Raw genomic sequence first — 13,314 nt, forward strand, 5'->3', positions numbered from 1 at the left:
AACTATAACATCGTGATTCACCCATTTGATTTAGATAACTTAACTATTAACATGTCACTTGGATGGAAAATCAGTTTTATTTTTTTTTACAAAAATTCTATATTTTTTTTGGTATTTCTATCTATATTCAAAATTTTGTCATTTAATTCTGCATCATGACTTCACCTATTTTGATTTGAATGGTTGAATAGTTAATCCCCCACCTACATAAAAAAACAATTCCATTTTTTTGTAACAGTTTCGTTTCCAGGTCAAGTTTTAATAGCCTTAAAACAATGGGTCATAGATTTAATTAGTGAAACTTTTATTAGACACGAGAGGAATTAAATAGTAAGGAATAAAAATTCTTTAAACATAGGATTCGGCAAAGAGCTATTAATTAATACTTTTTAAGTATAAGCTTTAGGGTTCATTTAGTTCACAGTCAGGATTAAAATCAGAATTGAAATAAAAATATTTTGGAATCAGAATCTAAATGGTCTATTTTTATTGTCTGTTTGGTTCAGACAGGAATGGAAATGAAAATTAGAATCAACAATAATGAGATTTCATCCCAAGGGAATGGCAGGGAAAGGCCATTCCCTCAAATGGGGGAACACCATTCCAGAAGGAATAGGAAAGAGATTCTGATTATGGCCAATCAAACAGTTGAAGTTGAAATAGCACATGACAGGGAAAGGCCATTCTCTCAAATGGGGGAACACCATTCCAGAAGGAATAAGAAAGAGATTCTGATTATGGCCAATCAAACAGTTGGAATTGGACGATTCATAACACACCATCAAATAATAGAAAGGGGTTAATTAAGAAAAATAAGGGTATTTTAATAAAAAAAAGCCCAAAATTTTTAAACCCAATTTATACTTTTGATAGTAGTATATGTATAAATACATGAAAATTCATAACACACCATCAAATGAACCCATCTACAAGATTCAAACAATATAAAAAGGAAAGAAAACAGCGAAGCAATAAAAATAATGCATTAGCCATCATTTCATGATTAATAATTTGGGCTTTGTTTGTTATTGAAACAAATGCATGTATTGAACTGCAAATGGGGATTAGATCTCTGTACTTAATAGAGGTAGAGGCAACAGCTGAGAACATTCTCTTTAGTATTCATCAAAAGAAAGTGATCATTTGGATCAACTTCCCATTCTAATACAGGGTACCAAATTTGGTTTTGCAGCAGCCCAAGGCAACATGCTCACAGCCTCCCACATTCATCTTTTTTTTTTCTTATTATTTAGTTTTTGGTTGAAGAAACGTTATTAACATGTGACAAGTACAACTGCAAGGCTAATCCATGACATCATTCCCCTTTAACAATAAGCATTTACAGACTAATTAATAATGGTTGCACTAACATCTTCATCATCATCCTTCTGGGCTTCTATTAAAATGAGGGGAATTTGTCATAAACAAATAGTTAGTAAAAAATTTATCAAATGAGAGAAGGATCAAAGGACTTAAACAATCAGGTTTTTGAAAACCATAAGACCAAAATGCTCTTCATTTGAATTCATTCAAGAATCTATCATCACTGTTGCTTACTGCATAAATGATACTCTTTATATGGATTTGAAATGCAAATTTGTCTGCACAAATGGTACTCTAAGTATGGGCCACCTTTTTTGATAAGATATGAATTGGCATTTGATCTCTTGGGACAAATGTATTTGATCATTTGCCCTAATGGTAATCAGGCAGTAAGGTTGGTCTAGCCATGTAGGGCTGCAGAACCATAAAAAGGTTTGGAGCCCAACAGCAATGCTCAATTATTACATAGAAATGGGCCAAAAGAACAGCTTGGATGGGCCCATCAAATAGTGGGTCTCTATTCTCTCAACACACTACCTCTGGCAAAGTTATAAGAATCCCAGACAGCTCACCATCCTGTCGACCTAGATTCAACACACATCTTTTGTGGGCATATTGGTTTTTATTCTTTTCCCTTTTTTTCGGAATAACCCTCAGTTTTATTAAGGTTCAATTTGGAAGGAGTACAAATACAAATATATAGAGTGTAAAAACTTACATTTTGCATTATTCTGTATGTATTTTGTATTTTGTACGTACATTTTTGTATTTGTATTCTTCCAAACTGAGCCTAAGGCACATCTGCTATTTTATATATGATGAGGCTTGAACATGTTTATAGGTCCGCGGGCTTAAACTTGCGCCAAAAAACCCGGCTCATAATAAATTCGAATCGGGCTTGGGTTTTGTCAAAATAGCTCGGTCCAAGCCCGGCCCAGCCCAACCTAAAATTAGACTTAAAATGAGTTATGTGATTATGTCCATTTGAATATTCTTTTTATTTAAGAATGTAAAACTGTGTTTTAAAACGTAAAAGAATAGAAAAAGAACCATATTGTAGGCCCATTGTTCATTTAAATAGGAAAAAAAACCATCTGAATTTTTAATTCTAATTTGAATAGGGAAAACTGTAATTTTTTTCATTAAATCAGGTTTCGGGCTCAGGCTCGGGCTTCGGGCTTTTTATCAGGGCCAAGCTCGGGCCCAAATTATAGGCCCGTTGGTCAAGCCGGGCTCAGGCTCGGGCCTAACGTATTTTCATTAATGATGAGTAAAAACCCGGCCCGAGCTCGGCCCATGAACAGGTCTAATGATGAGACTCACTTTTGAACACTTTGTAATATAGTAGACAAGGAACTTGACATCACCCAACAGCTGTACAAATCACCAAGACCACCATGAGATGTCTCATTTGAAGATTTGTTTGCTTTCATTTATTTTGTCCTCCTTCCAGCTTCTCTGGATAGGGTTGAGTCATTCTAAAATGATTATAAATTATCAATTAGAGACTCTTCTTAAAATAAATTTAAGAAGCGTACACTTCACCACCACGACCATGAGACGTCAACATTTGAATGCAACTTTGATTCTATGTCTGTGATCTCAATTTTGCAAGTTTTCAAACCTTTGAATTCTGAAGCCACCTTTTATTATTTCCTTCTTCCTTCAGCTTCTCTGGATGGGGTTGGGCTCATCCCAACAAATTGCTGTAACTCGTCCCAGGAGAGTTCATTCTAATCAAATTGTAACTTTCCTCTAGGGCTTTTTAAGCGGAATATAATTAACAACATTTACTGGAATAAACCTATAAATCACTGAGATGAAAGTGTCCACGGTGTCCTTAGTGAAGGAAACTTAGAACAACTGTGGACATCTGCGTCTCCTTTTGTGTATATATGACAACAATATTTTAAATTTTCAAACCAAAAGCATTCATTTCAAAAGTAAACTTCCCAAAAAATTCAAAGTTTAGTATTTTTTTTGTCTCAGTTAAAAAAAAGGTAATATAGTTTTCCAAAATCTCCGATAAAAATCCAGCCTATAATATTCTTGTTTGTCTTCAAGTCTATATCCATGGAGAATAAATGTAAGGGTAAATTGCTGAAATCTCCCATGAAGTTTTTGATGCAGTTGCAAGTTTTTAAAACCCCCTCTGTTAGAATCCTCTAACAAAAGGCCTGAAAATTCCAGAACACCCATAGAGTTATTCTTGAGGTTGGTTTCTACAGAAAAACAACACAAACTTTATGAACGAAAAAAAAAAGATAATTTAAAATTGTAGCTTTATCTTTTGAGTGATTGATATTAAGGGAAAATTTGGAAAATAAATCAATATTAGAAAATAGATTGGAAGGTTTTGGGGTAGTGATTGATATGAAGAGACAATTTAAAAAATAAATATTTTAATCAAAAGTAATTGTATGGGTATTTTTAGACATTTTATGCCTCTTATTAGGTGATTCTAAGAGGGGGTCTACTTGCAACTGTATTAAAAAGTTTAGGAGAGGTGATTGCAATTACCAAATTTTAGGAGAGATTTTAGCAATTTACCCCAAATATAAAAGAAACTTAAAGGGGCCTTTGACTACATGGTTGGTTTTATTTTTTAAAACAAAAACAACTTCTACCTAGTAAAAACAATATAATTTTACTGACATGGCAGTTCAAAAACAAAACCAACAATGCTATCAAACACCTCATAAATATCTCTTTTTTTGTACTATAAGATCATTGCCTTCTCTTGCCCCTACTTCTTTTATAGTATTGTCTTTTGATTGAGGGTAGGGGTAGTTTATGACTCTCTCTCTCTCTCTCTCTCTCTCTCTCTCTCTCTTTCTTGTGAGTCCGGATCTGCTCTTCGCACAATGCACCTCACATGCACATCCCACCATGTATCTGGAACACCTCTCGTACTTATGTATTATTACCCATGGGCGATGCTCCCAATGTACGGTGGGATGTGCCTGTGAGGTCGATGTGAGTTGCGTTTTGTGATGAGCATATCCCAATTCCTCTATTGTATTTAATGGCACGTAACCCAATTCGATAGATCCACCGAAACCATCCACTTGGCCACGTTGGCGTTGGAGTAGGGTGACTCTAGTCTTGGGCAGCGTCTTCATTTTCCATTTTCTCATTTACTTTAGGGAAAATTCCACTTTAGTACCTTGAACTTTGGGGGTAATGTCAAGTTAGTATCCGAACTTTCAAATGTGTCATTGCAGTGCCTAAACTTTCAAAAAGTGTCAACTTGGTCCCTGCTGTTAAGCAACCGTTAATTATTTGTTGAAAATGTCAAAACTACTACCCTTCAAAAAAAGACAATGTTCATTGTCTTCTATCTTTAGACTAAACCGATTATCTTCAAAGAAAAAGAGAAAAAAAGCATGAAATATGATAGAGGGGAACAATAAATGAAAGCAAATAAATAACTAAACAAGAATGTATTTCAAATCTAAAGGTAGAAGACAATGACTTCAGTAGTCTAGAATCTTAAACACGTCAACCGGTTCAGTCTCAAGATAAAAGACAATGAACAATATCTTATTCTAAAGGGTAGTTTTAACATTTTCAACATATGACTAACGGTCGATTAACGGTAAAGACCAACTTAACACTTTTTAAAAATTTAAAAAATGCAATAACACATTTAAAAGTTGGAATACTAATTTAACAATTCTCCAAAGGCTAATTTGACAATTCTCCAAAGTTAAAGATACTAAAATGAATTTTCCCTTTTCCTTACCCACATGGGATTTCTAATTTATTGAAGCGCGTATGTCCCCGTGAGAGATGTGGACAGTTGCATTCCGCACACACGTCATAAGTAATAACATAATAAATGGGGTCGATTTGGTGTTTTCATCTTTCGGGGCAATTAAAAACCACTACATTCCTCCACTCCCTACTGGCTATTGGGATGTATTTGATACGATTATGGTTTTAATGGAGAATTAGTCCAACCCTCATTTTCTCATTCAACTATTTGACTTATGGATGAAATATTTATTGTTCCTTATTTACACATCACGTGCCTCACCCATGAAGTTGTTTTATCGTGACCAATTAAGAAAGGCAGTGGCACCAGTGGACATGAATCAAACTTTTCACGAGGCATTCCAGTTCAGTTTGTGAGTATATAAAATATTTTTACTTCTTATATGTATAATAATAAAAAAAAAATTGTGTAATTTTTTATAACAAATTTGACTCGGTAAGCAAGCTTGAGATGAGCCAAACTGAGTTTAGACATATGAGCTTTAGAGTCAAGTCAAATTCAAGTTCAAGTATCTAACTCGAGTTTAAACTCAAACCTTATATTTTTTAGGTTAGTTGAACTTGAATAATCATATATTTGGCTCGACTCAAATCCATACCTAATAGCACGTGTTCGACATTGAAAGATCAAGAACTATCATTTAATGGCTGAAATTGATGGATGTAAAACTAACCAAATGAAGTGATTTAAAAGACTAAGGAATAGCTTTAATGGTTCATAAAAAATGAGAAAGTATAATAAGATGGATTGATCATATGCATAGCATAGAAGACATTAAACAGAATGGAATGGCGAAAAAGATTTATATAACATTTTTATAGATGATTTATACAGCAGACGCAGTATAATGACAAGGACTAAAATATCAATAACCTCGATACATATCAATAGCTTATGTTTTGTTTATTTTTTCTCTTTTGTTTTATTTTTTTTATAATGATTAGAGGGATCAAGGATGCCTTCCCAAGGTTTTAAAAGTTTAATCGGTTGGTTATATACGTAATTGGATGCCTCTATATAAATATAATATATCCGATAAGAGGGTACCACACTGATATCCCTATAAAAGAGAGGGATAATTTGGCCCAAAACCCCATGAAATTATCTCATTCTACACAACCTCGAATTGAGTAATAAAAATTTAATTTAGAAAGAATACAAATACAAATATATACAGTACAAATACATACGAAATAATTAAAAATACAAGATTTTACACTCTACAAATACTCCATCCAAACGGAGCCAAAGGAGTAAGTGAATAACCCACCAAAGCCAGCCATCAAATTCCAACTCTTGCACGCTATGTCTTGCAATAATGCGAAGAATTGATGTTAAAAGGACATGGGATTGATTAGATTAAAGCAAAGTAAATGAAAGGATGAAGACAGAGACCAATGGTTATGGGCAATGAAGCATGCAATGCAGCAATGAGTGCAATGAGTGAAGGCTCTTTTTCCTACAGAAAACGATCCTTGATGAAAATGATTTGATGAAGGATCTTTGTCAGATCCAGCTGTGGTCATATAATTCACAAGAAGGACCTAACAAATGCCAAAACAAGAACCTAACAGAGGAAGCCCACCAACATTAAGGCATTCAATTTATATTGGCCCTGTATTGCAAGGCAGATGGTTAATTAGTGTCTTGGCAGTATCATCTGTGAGTAGTAGGTATTGATACCTGTGAGAGAGAGAGAGAGAGAGAGAGAGAGAGAGAGAGAGAGAGTTACCGTCCACTTATTTAAAACTCACAGTGCATTGTTAATAGAGAAATCAATTTTTCCTAATTATTTCAAGTTCAAGTATATTTATTTCGATCAAATTATCATCCATAATCAATATATTTATTAATGAAGGTGGTTTAATATTTCATTTTTATTAGAGGCTTATTAAATCAAATCTCATGAAGCTATTTTTCTCACCTTATTAATAATATATTATATACTTAAAGTCTCTTTTAATTCATTTTAATACCAAAATATAATATTTTGGTCAATTTGGTTTAATTTATTAATTATATCTAAATCTGATACAGGAACGACCCATCCAACAAGGACCAAATTCACATACAAGTAGATCTTATTAGAATCCAAGCTATTTGCAGTTCATAATCATTTTCGTGATTCATCTAAAGCTCTATTTGATTTGCGGGAATAGGGGTTTGGAATCAGAATCTGAAAGAGTTATTCTGATTTCAACTGTTTGGTTGGATAGAATCGGAATCTCATTCCCATTTCTGCTGGAATGCCATTCCATGTCTCTCTCTTGGGAATAAAATTCTATTCCTACTGGTTCTAATTTCCATTCGCATTCCTGTCTGAACTATTCCTATTCTGATTTCAAAGGATTCCAATTCTGATTCCAACTGCAAACCAAATGACCCTAATTCATTATCACAACATATTTTGATTTAAGTTCTTTTCTTTCTAAGAGAGCGTTCTGTATTCAATTGTTGGCTTCATGGTTCTAAAACCACCAAAGTAACATTTACCAAAGAACAAGCTAGCTGTTTAAAATACAATTTTTTTTATGGCTTTCTCAACTAGGAAATAGGATTAAGCATGACATGTAAGGAATGATCATGGGCTGGGTTGGGCCTGATTCATAGACTATGGATTTTATGTATGACATATTAAACATATGTAATATTTTATATTATGTCATATAATATATTATAAATTAATTTATGCATTATATAATATAATATTATATAATATGTACTATAGGTGTTATATTATAATATTTTTATATAAATATAAAATGAAATAACATATATAAGTATGTAGAAATAATATATATGCAATATGATCAGGCTAGGCTGAAAATGATCACCCGTAATAGGATACCGGTGTAGAAGTAATAATAACATAACAGTTATATGGGACTCCAATAATGAACGTACAATCAAAGTACATCTACACGGGAATCATATAGTCATTGTTCACATATTATGAACCAAACACCACCCTCATTGTCAAACCCCATAACAACCCACCAATTAAGAAATTAAGAGGGTGTTCCGTTGATTGTTATGTTCATGCTTCATTTATTTCAAAAATATAATCAGTGCTATATAACAATCTAGTTTAATCATTTTATTATTTTGTATGTTCATGAACATAACAATCTAGTTTAATCATACAATCAAGTACATGTACATATGAATCATACGGTTGATGCTCACATGAACAAAAATAAAAATATAGGTATGGTTCTGAAAGGTTGAAACCATACCACCCCTTTTTAGAACCGTGAAGCCATGAATTTGACCATGCTTGACTATGGGTAACTAGAACTGCAACCTGGGCAAGCTCAGTCCTTCTGCACTAGTTGGGCAAGTTCCATACCTATGTATTTTATTTTATGGGGAGATATTCTCAATGCAAAGGCCACAAAGGCTGTTCAAACGGGTCTTGCACTAACTGAAGCCAAGTTCCCCCAGCACTAGGCGAACTGAACCTACCCAAGCCCATTAATCTACCTTTTACAAATTACAATATACTTAGTTTTGTGTTTGTGTAGAATAATATATATGATTAACCTGGGCCCACATGCATGATATTTATGCGCATGAATTTAAAAGGCTGTTGAAGCAAGATAAAAAGAAATATTCTTGGAATATTCCTTTTTTCTCATCTCCATCCCACAAACCAAACGAAGCCTAAGTGATACATAGGGAAAATAAATTTTCTATAAATCTGAAAATGTACATGGGATATCTTGGTCAATGAAAATCAAAATACCATTGACCAAACTTTCCCCATCTCTCAAAATCTAAAATCAAGCAGGTCCTTAATGCATTATTGGTTCATATCCTTGAGCTAAACAATTAGAATTACATGGTATTTAGATTTTAAACAAACCCTATATGATGAATTCACATCTCCGCCCCACAAGGGGCCACCCCAAAATGTCCTACAGCACATCCCCGCCGTGTATTGGGCACATCTCCCGATGATGACATCATCGGTTCTGATACTATCACCGGAAAATGTTCCCAATACACAGTGGGGATGTGCTGTAGAACATTGTGGGGCGAAGATATGAACTCCTATATGATAGGATTGGAACCCATGATATATCAAAAAAGTTTTTTATGTCCTTATTGTCTATAGATTATATCCATTCTTTTTGCTCAAGGCTTAGCCGCTTAGGCATCAAAATGTCTTAAGGCTTATGCAGTAATGCGTCACCCCTATGACACCTAACTGACTTGCCTCCACTTTTGTCCTTTTAGAACTTTGATATGTATGTATAAAATATTGGGGCTACAAAACCGAAATGGAATGAAGTACAAAATTTTGGGTAAAAAACCAGTCGAACCCAACCAAACCACCCATGATTGACGAAAGCTAGTCCGACCTGAAATGTGTTGAATTTAGTAGGGCTGTTCATAATAAGACCCAACCCAACCAAACCGACCAATTCAGACTGACCCAACCTGAGTCGGTCGGGTTTTCTTCAGCACCGGTCGGTTTTGGGTTGTAAAAAATCATAAACCGACCCGAACCAAACCGACTTAGTAGTTAATAGTTAGTTCCTAGTCAGTAGTTACAACCTACTTAGTTCCTATTTAACTAAGTTGTCTTTATCCTAGTTACAACCTAACTTAATTTCTAGATAGGAATGACATTAATAGCAAGTAACCCAACCAGGTCGGATCGGTTGAAAAAATCTCAATAAACCAACCCAACCCAACCCATGAACAGCCCTAGAATTTAGCACAGGTTGGGCTTGGATTTGCAAATTGAGGTTTTAAACGTTGGGTTGTGTCTGACCTACATTTGAGGTCTAAGTCTTAGAGTTGGGCCTAGATTGGACTTAGCTGGTCACAACTCACAATTTATCCGAATTGTACCCCTGCTCTGCTCCAATAGACAAGGTGACTTGGTGTGTCAGAGAGAAATTACATGAAGCTTTTCTTGACCTCTTTCACCGCTGAAGAAGAGGTGCAACGGGATGGGGAACTTCTCCCATCTGATATCAAAGAGGTTTCCCTACCTTTTCTTCGAGGTCAAATCAGTCCCTTACAAGATAGCCCCCCACAACATCGCACAGTACATCCCCACCATATACTGGGAACATTTACCGATAATGTCATCATTTCTGATATTATCATCGAGAGATGTTCTCAATACACGGCAGGGATGTACTGTGGGACATTATAAGGGCAATCTTGTGGGGGGCTGATTTGAACTCTTTTTCCTCCTTCAAACCAAATATTGCCTTAAAACATGTATCAATGTAAATACAAATTAGTAAAAATGCAAATTTCTTTCAATTTTGTATTGTGTTTGGTTGTGATGTCCCATCACTGATGGGTATAACCGTATAAGTACAATTTTCAAAACTGGAACCTGCCTATTTAAGGTAGACAGTAAACATGAAGGCTTCGTTTGTTTGAAGTGTAAATCCAAAAATACATCGATGTAAATGAAAACCGGCGAGATGTGTAAATGCAAAAATTAAACCGGTCAATGTTAATTTTGCATTGTAATACATTTGGAAGAAAATTGTAAATTTTGAGTGTTATTTTACGCTTGTTTGGAATTAACCTGGTGTAAAACTACACCCAGAATTGAAAGGTGCCAATTTCAACATGCTTACACCTGCTTGTTTGGAATTAATACGTTTGTGTGTGTACATAGCATGAGATTACACCTGCTTACACCCAGAATTAAAAACGTGTACATGAGATCAACACTAGTGCATGTATATAGAACGGCACACATTTTGCTTAAACAAAGTCCAACTCACCTTGCTTAAACAGAGCATTACACCTATTCGTATATTTTAAACAGAGCATTAAACAAAGCCCAACTTTGCTCTTGCTTGCCCAGCCTACCCAACGACAACAAAGTTGGTAAAAATAGAAGTAAAAACCAAAATGGGGTCAAATCATGACAAAATAAGAACTGTGAGAAAATATTTTAGGCATTTCAGGAAACCAAAGTGGAAGAAACCAAAGAATCAAATTCAGGCCTTTCAAGTTACTTTTCTGCATACACAAAATAAGAAAAGTATTAGGAATGACAAAATAAACCTAACCTTTAAACCATTTGATCATTTGTTTGTGGAGTTTCAGCTGTTGGATTATTCATCTGGATTTGATCAGCTTCTATAGATTTCCTGCTAGGCTTTCTCTTGAATTCTACCTTCCTCTGGTTCAGCAATTACTTGTATCTCCCCTTCCATTGTTACATTCAACTTTTCAGCAGACTTCTCTTTGTTTTCATCAGGTCCAATGACCTAGACCCCAACAACTAGAGGTGATTCATTTGCTACTCCTTTTCGAACAAGTTATAGAGCGATCCATCAAAACAGCAAGCATGAACCCAGTACCAAGTTCGTGCATGTGCCCTTTGCATGAGGTGACTTTCTAACTTGCACTTAGATCACGGGTTTGGGCAAGAACTTTTGGGGGTTTAAAGTCCTATGATTTCAAAACCTTGCTCTCCAGGTTGGTCTCATGTCTATTTGGTGGTTTCTCTAACTTTTTCCTGTGAATGGTGCAGAATCTGTAATTGGTGTTACAACTGCATTTTGTTTAATCCTACTTCATGCCATTTAAAGCCCAAGGCTGGTCAGTGGAATTCCTCAAAGTCAACCGAACAGGTTCTGGTTTCGAGGTTGTTGAAGATCCTTTTGAGGTTCGGTACCCCTCTTTTTGTCATCAGATTTGGAACCCAGGTTTATACCAGCCTTGTACACTTCCCTCATTTGGGGTTTGATTTCAAATCAGCATTGCAACACTAGGTTTCTATCAGAAGCTGACTCACTCTCATAGGGAATCAATGAATCAATTGAGTTTCCAGGATGGTAGAATAGCCCATGTACCTTTCCTCTCCCGAGGGTCTCATGTCAATCTAGTCTCCTACAAAAAACATAAGTCCAATTTGTACACTAGCCGTAGGAGGACCGATCAGTCCTTAGTTCAAATAGGAGAGGGTATTCTCAATTTTTTTTCTTATTTTTAGAAGCATGATTGTTGTTCATCACCTGATTATCTCCATCAATGTTAAAAAAAAAAAAATGTGATGATAAGTGATAAATGAACCAAACAGATCTTTTCAGTCTTAAGCTTAATCAGTACAATTTGAACTTGGTACCCCGACCCCTCTCTCTAAACAGCAAGTGCTTTGGATAGAGACCTGTCTAGGAGTGGTTATTTGGCATTAAGACCTCCTAAGGTAGCTTCTTGTTGTCTGGGTCATATCAGCACACCTTGCTAACCAGAATACTCCTTTGCACTATTGCTGCTTTGGGAAGATAATCTTGTGGCTGTAGATCCTGAATGTTTAGGAAAAAGAAGCCTACTCTGAGGATAGCTGTTTATAGCAGCAAAATCCCGACCTTGGGACTCAATATATCACTGAGGCTTACTGAAACATGACAAGCCTACTCTAAATTGGACTCAATATAGCTAGGCACTTAAGCAAGGCAACCAACCATGGCCACCTTGCCGCCTTGACAACTATTTTTCCGGGCTAAGAAAACTAGAATTCCTAGTGTTCAAAGAACCCTTATCTATGGTCCTAGAACAATGAGATTTGTGGTTCCAAATCCATAAACCCATGTCAAATAACTCCAAATTGTGGCTTCATGTTCCAAAGCCAACCAGAAAAAGAAGCCAACCTCTAACCAAATGAAACATGCATCTTAACCTAAATCAAAATATTAATTTTATATGAAAATTTCACCAACAACATTAGCTTTATTTGCAAACACAATCTATATATTTCAAGATTTGTACAATTAATTAATACCCCATTTCAATTCACATTTTGACCAAAAGGTGGTGAAGATTGGCATTAAGTTGATGATTTAAATAGCATCTATCCAACATTCAATTAATCTAGCCAAGAGGCAAGTGAATCTCCTTCAAAAGGGAGGGTAAACAACCCTATCATTCAAACATACAAGTCGATCCATTAACATGCATTATGTAAACCTACAACGAATTAAGAAATCTATATACTTCAAAAGGCTGTAAAAACAATATATGTTGATGTGATATAATTCATTTGTTTAAAGGTTGACTCTGCTATTCTCTGTGTATATAATGAATCCATAGTGCTATAAATAGCTAAAGGTCCTATAAAGAATGATACAATTGAGTAGAAAATGAAAAAAAAATGCAAAACAACAAGAAACAAGAGATGTTCACATGCAACTAATTGACTTCACCAACCAAGAATCAAAGGAACTCCA

The sequence above is a fragment of the Nelumbo lutea genome, chromosome 4 (genome assembly GCF_056320005.1).
Source record: "Nelumbo lutea isolate HS-2025 chromosome 4, American lotus-T2T, whole genome shotgun sequence".
Taxonomy (NCBI): Eukaryota; Viridiplantae; Streptophyta; class Magnoliopsida; order Proteales; family Nelumbonaceae; genus Nelumbo; species Nelumbo lutea.